Source organism: Tamandua tetradactyla, chromosome 5 (genome assembly GCF_023851605.1).
Source record: "Tamandua tetradactyla isolate mTamTet1 chromosome 5, mTamTet1.pri, whole genome shotgun sequence".
In the NCBI taxonomy this organism is placed as follows: Eukaryota; Metazoa; Chordata; class Mammalia; order Pilosa; family Myrmecophagidae; genus Tamandua; species Tamandua tetradactyla.
The window spans coordinates 194,098,916-194,105,552 of record NC_135331.1 but is presented as its reverse complement, the minus strand read 5'-3'; the positions used below and the strand labels follow the sequence as shown (position 1 = coordinate 194,105,552).

The following is a 6,637-nucleotide window of genomic DNA, read 5'->3' as shown; positions in this document are numbered from 1 at the left end:
AGGGAGGGAGAGGAATGGTGACATGAGACTTTCCTACAGGGAGGGAGAGGAATGGTCTCTTCCTTCATCAGCTGTCTCTTCCAGAGCACAGCCTGACTGAGGTCCAGGGAGGTTTTAACAACTTGTTCCTACCCCGGAGCACTGGAGGAACAAGGAGGAGGTGGCTGGAGATGCTGCAGGGTGGACAATTCCTACCTCTTTCTGGAGGGTGGAGAGAATGACTGCAGCCTCTGCCCTAGAACCTGCAGAGTTCCAATCTTGGATTTGATTTGGGAGTCCAACAGGACTAAGTGGCTTGAGGGGACTGTAGGTGTTGGGCTTGCAGAGCATGTCCTGGCATCAGCTGTGAGCACATCCACTGAAAAATCTCGGGCTCTTTTGGTGACTTCTAAATTGTCCTGAAGAGATGAGTCATCTAATCCCTCATCTAATCCCTGATGAGGCAAACACATCACTAGCCCCTCTCCATGAATGTTTGAGAGCTTGATTGAGAGTGATCTCAGTCCTGAGACCTCCTGAGTGCCTGCTCTGCCCACTTTTGGTGAGAAGGACGTCCAGAAGTGAGGAAACCCCTGCTTGACAAAGGGGGACAGAATGGGAACAAACACCAAACAGAAAATAGGTGCACAGATACTGCCACCTTGACATCAGAATAAAGCATTGGAAATCCTGAAAAGAACATAAGGAGACAGGAAATTCCTAGGAGTTTTCTGGATGTACAAAGCAGATATCACTAGACTGAACCAGTGCTTTTCTTCACCAGTGGAGCGCCCAGCACACCTGTGATATTCACATTTTACTTCGTATCCACTTTCCACTATGACAGATAAGCGGTTCCCTGATTCATAGAAGGTTCCCGTTAGATGCTGAGATTCCCTGGCATTGCTTTATATAGAGTTAAAACAATGAAGAAAATCTGAGTGAATAATCACAGGAAAGTGGACATTATGAAATATTAGTTGGGAATATCATTTGGGATAGTTATTTCTTACTTTCCTGTGTGGTAGCCTCTAATGGCCTGACACTCTTGGATTCTTTATCCAGTGTCCTGCCTCGTACCTAGAAAACCTCGGGATTCACAGCCGTCATTGCCTCTTTATGGACCGAGCTCTGGGCGATGCTCCCTGTGCAGGTCAATAGGTGGGGACAGGAAGAGGAATCAGTGGAGTGGACAGCCTTCTCTGCTTGCCTAATTCCTCCACCCCAGGAAACAAAAAGAACGAAAGGAAACTAAGGGGCCTGCCCCTCTCCTTTCTGTCTTTACTTCCCTTTCATAACAGTACAAACAGCAGCCACCGTAAGGGCGCGTGGATGCGGCTATGGTGTTGCAGAGCCTGTGCTGAGGCGCCCTTGTTTCCGACCCTGCCCTCTTGCCCTGCTCTGCTGCTTCAGTCCTCTTAGGTGAAGTCGAGGCTCACACCATAGACCTAGAGGCCATTAAAATAACCCACCGTGTGTGTTTTTAACTTTCTATTTTCGCGGGGATAGTGTAGAAATTAATGCCGTACTGTTCTCCTTTAAGTCGGGAAGATAAAGAAAATGTAAGCAAGGTATGGAGGTGCCGGGGATCGAACCCGGGGCCTCACGCATGCAAAGCGTGCGCTCTACCGCTGAGCTACACCCCCTCACCTAAACATCCCGAAAAACGCTTATCAGAGGAGGAAACACCGAGGAAGCAGTGGAGGGAACTGACTTTTTAGTGCAGGGCTGGAAATGGAAGGTAAAGCCCTGGAGACCGAGTCACGTCATCCCACAGGAAGGGTCCACAGTGGCATGAACGCGGTGAGTTGCTGTAATCTCGGCTGCTGTGATGGGTGGCACGGAATAAAGTCTGTTTTCATTTCTTTCTGTGTCCCCCAGAAACCTCAACCCGAGAGAGAAAGCTACTGACATTCGGCTTTTCCCTCCCGGAGCCCTTCACGATGGTTACTGTGTCCTGAGCCCGAATGCTGGGGGCCGATCTGACGATCTGACGGAGGAACGCGGGGCTGAGAAGAATCCCAGGGGAAGATGCACTCGCCGTTTCCTGGGCAGGGTCTTTGCGCTTGTGCTCTAGGCACCCGCTGACTCAGGGGCCCTGACATCGTCCGGAAGAGAAATGCACAAGGCATGAGCGAAAGCGCAGCTTCCAGGACGGAGAGAAGGTCTGAATTATGTGCAGGAAGCCGAAGGCAAATAGATGGAGGATTAAATGAGGAGAGGAAACACTGGATGAAGCCCTTGTTGAAAAGAGAGAGAAGCCAAGGAGGAGGTGGTGCAGAAAAGGAGGTTTTACAGATTCTTTTGGGAAGGAAGGAAGCCTGTGGGGGGGGAGGACCCCTGGCTCTGACCCATGAGTGCTCAGGGGACACACCTGTGAGGACGTGGTTACAGGTGCCCTCGGCCCAGGACTCTGGTCTCCAGCCGTGGGTGTGTGATGACCGGGAGGAGCGCACATGTGAAGGGGGGTGAAGGCTGAAGAGTGAGCCTTGACATTTGGGGATAGGAGACCCATTCTCGAGTTAGGAGGAAACACACAAATCAGCTTTCTCTGGGCTGTTCTTAACGCTGGGATTTATCATGACTGAGCTGGTGTTCTTTGAAGCACCTGAGACTGTGGAAAACCCTCTCCTGGCACCAGCCTTCTAGTGCCTATTAACAGCCCTTACCTTTACTTTGACTGTTATATGAGTCTTTGTCATTAATCATAAAATAACACTGCTCCCTTTTGAAATTGGCAGAAGATGATTTGCCTGCAGATTTTGTTCTGTGGTTGTCTGTTTGGATTTGTGAAATAAGGACAGTGAATGGGGAGAAATAGGATTCACAGAAGGAGAGAATTAGGTAAGTGTCACACACAAACACTAATGTATGCACGTGTGTGTGTGTCTGCTTTACTGCGTGTGTACATAGGGAGAGGTGGCGGCATATCAGCTGTTTAAGCTGTAACAGCGATATCAGGAAAGACTGCAGAAACCTCTGTGGTCATTATCCTGCGTTGCACCTGGAGAAACCTGGATTCCTGTTAGATTCTCAGGGATTTAGAATTTTATCTCTTTGTGTCATGAAGACATTGGGAATTTGGAAAAATTAAAGAGCTGTAGCAAAATTCAAGCTGTCTACCAACAATGCTATTGGAACATCTATACATATAAGCTACAGGAGGAATTCATTAATACAGAATCCTCTGCAGATTTACACATTTAATTTTGAAGTGGAACACATTCATGCCATATTTACTTAATTTTGAAAACCTGCAAAGAGCTGAAGTTCATGTTTAAACCTTCACTGTCCAATATGGTAGGCACTAGCCACATCTGTTTATTGAACATTTGAACTATGGTTAGCCCAAATTGAGATACGGTGTAAATGTAATATATATCCCAGATTTTCATGACTTAATATGAGAAAAATATAAAATAGCTTGTTAATAGTTTTATATTGATTACCTCTCCTCTTGACATGATAATGCTTTCGATCTATAATGTTAATTGTATTTGTTATTAAAGAGTTTTATCTTTTTTTTATTCTTTTAATATGGCTACTAGAAAATTTGAACCTACAAAAGTGTTGCTAATTTATGGCTTGCTTTATAGTTCCATTGGACAGCTCTGTCTGGAGAAGACAATGTCTGATTAGATACTTCTCTGTTCGGGGCAAGTCCTAAATCTAGAGAGAATGGAGCACGGTCTGCTCGTTATGAAGTTTCCTGTCCTCTTGGACTTGTACAGTTCACATCCATGATCTCCTTTGATCTTTATGACCTCCCTTTTACATATCCAATGGAGGTGAGGTGGAGAAGCATAAATAGATGGAGCACAGTGTAGGAGTTAAAAGGTTGATGTTTAACCTAAAGCTTGCAGACACAAGTCATAAACTATGAGGGAGTGTAGACTTGAGCTTTAAGGATCTGAAACTTCAATAGAAACTTAGGTGTGCAGATAAAGCACAATGATGTGTGGAAGAGACTTGCTTAAAGGAAGAGAACATTCTCACCTTAGAAGTATTTACTTCAACTTGTTTTTGCACTGCATGCTCCTTAGCTTTTGCTAACAAACAACATTTATCATAGTTCTTACCAGTATATAAATTGTGCACCTGCCTGAAATAAACTTGTCTGAAGACTGATGTCTCCAGATCCCCTGATCCCTTTCTCTCTCATTTTACTTTAACATTCCTTAGGTTCATAGCTGTAGCCAACAGCACAGGGCATTGATGGATATATGACATTACACAATGGTCAAAATCCATTGCACTGTACACACAATGTGAACCCTGCCAAATAAAGGATGAATTTTAAGAATGCAAAAAGTAAAGTCTATTTATTCATCAAAAGGAGACAAGTTGCAAATTGAAGAACGTTGAATGTCTAAACAGAAGCACTCTGCTTTCTCCCAAAAAAGAGATACCTTGTGCAGTAAGGCACAATGAGGTTACACAACAAAAATATGGTTGCTTAAGTAAAAATTTACAGGGAAAGCAAGACTTATGGGAGGTTGGAATGCAACCTAATAGAACTTATTTACCTTTCACAAAATTCCTGGTTTTGGGGAATTGGAAACTCAGGTTCAAAGAATGTCATGACCTCCTAGCAGTTGTATACAGTCGGAGAGTCTCAGATAACTTGTCCCATAGAAAACTTGCCTTAGAAATGTATGAGCAATTTCAACACATACAGATATGTTGGCCTTTACTTTATAGACATATACAGATAAGTTGCCTCCAGGCCCCTGCCAATTCATTTAACCATCCTAATGTAAGCTGTGGACTTTCATTACTAAAAATATATGAATATTGGTTCCTCAGTTTTAAAGACAGCACCACATTAACACCATGTGTTAATAGAAAATACTCTGTGGGGTGAGGTGCACATTCTGTGCACTTTTTCTGTAAACTGATGACTTCTCTAAAGATAAAGTTCAGGTTTTTTAAAGCTACTCTTCATTATAGAACCTCGTTTGGACAGAATTTTCTCTAGAATGAGGAAAGAACAAAAGAAGCAGTATTTGAGCCGGATTCCCGGGTCTTTCTCAAACTTCAAATGTTGATGAAGTACAAGATTTTGCCAAATTTTTGTGCGACTTTGGAGGAAACTTTTCTAGGCAAAAGAGCCTGCAATTTATATGATTTTAATCTGGTTATCAATCAGGTTGCATAGAAAGTCAACTAAGCAGAAACTCTATCCGACTGATTCACTGTGAAATTTTCATTAAGAGGAGGGAGAGTGGACAGACAGGAGGTAGGACATTCCCGAATGGTACCTCTCCCTCCATCTTCTGGAACCAAAGAAATAGACAAGAGAAGGTGCTGAAGCTGTTTGTCCCACAGGATGATCTGGTTGGTTTCACCCAAAACTGCTGTAGCTTTCAGAAAAACTTGCTTCATTTTCCTCACAGAATAAATTGTCTGAATACTTAGGAAATGCTTTGTCAATCATATCAGCTACATTCTGCTACTGACAGATCTCTTGTCTTCCTTCCTTTTGGCTCACACGTTTAGTGCTGAACTGACAGCTCTGGCCCCCCTCCTTTTAGCTTCTGTTCACCTACTGAAATAACACTGTCTCCTTTTCTACTTTGAACTTGCTTTTCAAAATGGTCACATCTTCCCTCGCTACAATCCTTAAAATCCTTGAACCCACTACACCCCCAGAGACAAATTTTAGGCCGCGAGGCCATCTGCTCTCCTACTATGCCAACTCCAGAAGAGAGTGGAGATGTTGGGGATTGAACCCAGGGCCTCGCGCATGCTAAGCACATGCTCTACCACTGAGCTACACCCCCCATGACTTATTACCTTCTGTGCCCTGGTACTGGCGTCAGTTTGATCTCTTGGTGTTTGAGGATTTACTGAGAGGTTGAAGTCCGCTCTGCTGTTTCTGAAACCCTCAAGAACAGGACTTTGCATTCTGAAGTGGAAGACCCCGTTCCCGCATCTTGCAGCTCGCTCAGCTGTCAGCCGCTCCAGGGACTGCGCCGAGCGGACCTCATCGCGGCTTGGGAGCTGCAGCCCACCAAGGACAGCGCCAGGATGGAGCCTTCTCCTGAGACTCCACATCGCTGCCTCTCCACCTGGACCAGGTAGAGTGCAGGGATGATGTGAAAACCGGGACCGCGAGAGCGTCGCGGGAAATTTAGGTCCAGGAGTGTAGAAAAAGCGAATTGGCATGAGCTCACAGGACTGGGTGTGGGGCCAGACGCCCCCGGCCCTCCTCAAGGCCGAGAAACAGCTGCGTTAGCCCAGAACAGGGGTCAAGAGAGCAGACGGTCTCCTCGGAGGGCAGGACGGCAGCGCGGAGGGGAAAGGCCTTGAGTGCCCCTCGGTCTTCCACGCCCGTCTCAGGAGACCTGGGCGCTGTGGTTCCCTAATGGTTGCGCTGGAGACCCGGGCCGCGCCGGTACGGACGTCTTGGTGGTGAAATCCTCTACTGCCTCGTGCTTTTCTGTCCCCTCGCGGGGCGCAGAGCACCCCACGGCCGCCGCGGAGAACTTCTCTCTTCCAAGCCCCGGCGAGGCCAGGCCCGCTTCTGGGCCTGGGGTGACTCTGGGTCTCGCAGCCGCACCCCCAGCTCCGCACCAACCCGGCCCCGGCCCAAAGTGGGATGAAAGCGTGCGTCCCAGAGACCCGGGTGTCCTGTGCGCAGGGATTCCGGTGGAGA

At 46.6% G+C, this 6,637-nt stretch overlaps 2 non-coding genes across 2 annotated transcripts; both read right to left on the bottom strand.

Annotated features, from left to right (window-relative positions):
• Positions 1-1,553: 1,553 nt before the first annotated feature.
• TRNAA-UGC (transfer RNA alanine (anticodon UGC)) lies at positions 1,554-1,625 on the bottom strand. The gene has a single exon. It is a non-coding gene; the product is annotated as a tRNA-Ala (tRNA).
• A 4,065-nt stretch (positions 1,626-5,690) lies between these two features.
• Positions 5,691-5,762, bottom strand: TRNAA-AGC (transfer RNA alanine (anticodon AGC)). The gene has a single exon. It is a non-coding gene; the product is annotated as a tRNA-Ala (tRNA).
• Positions 5,763-6,637: the final 875 nt, after the last annotated feature.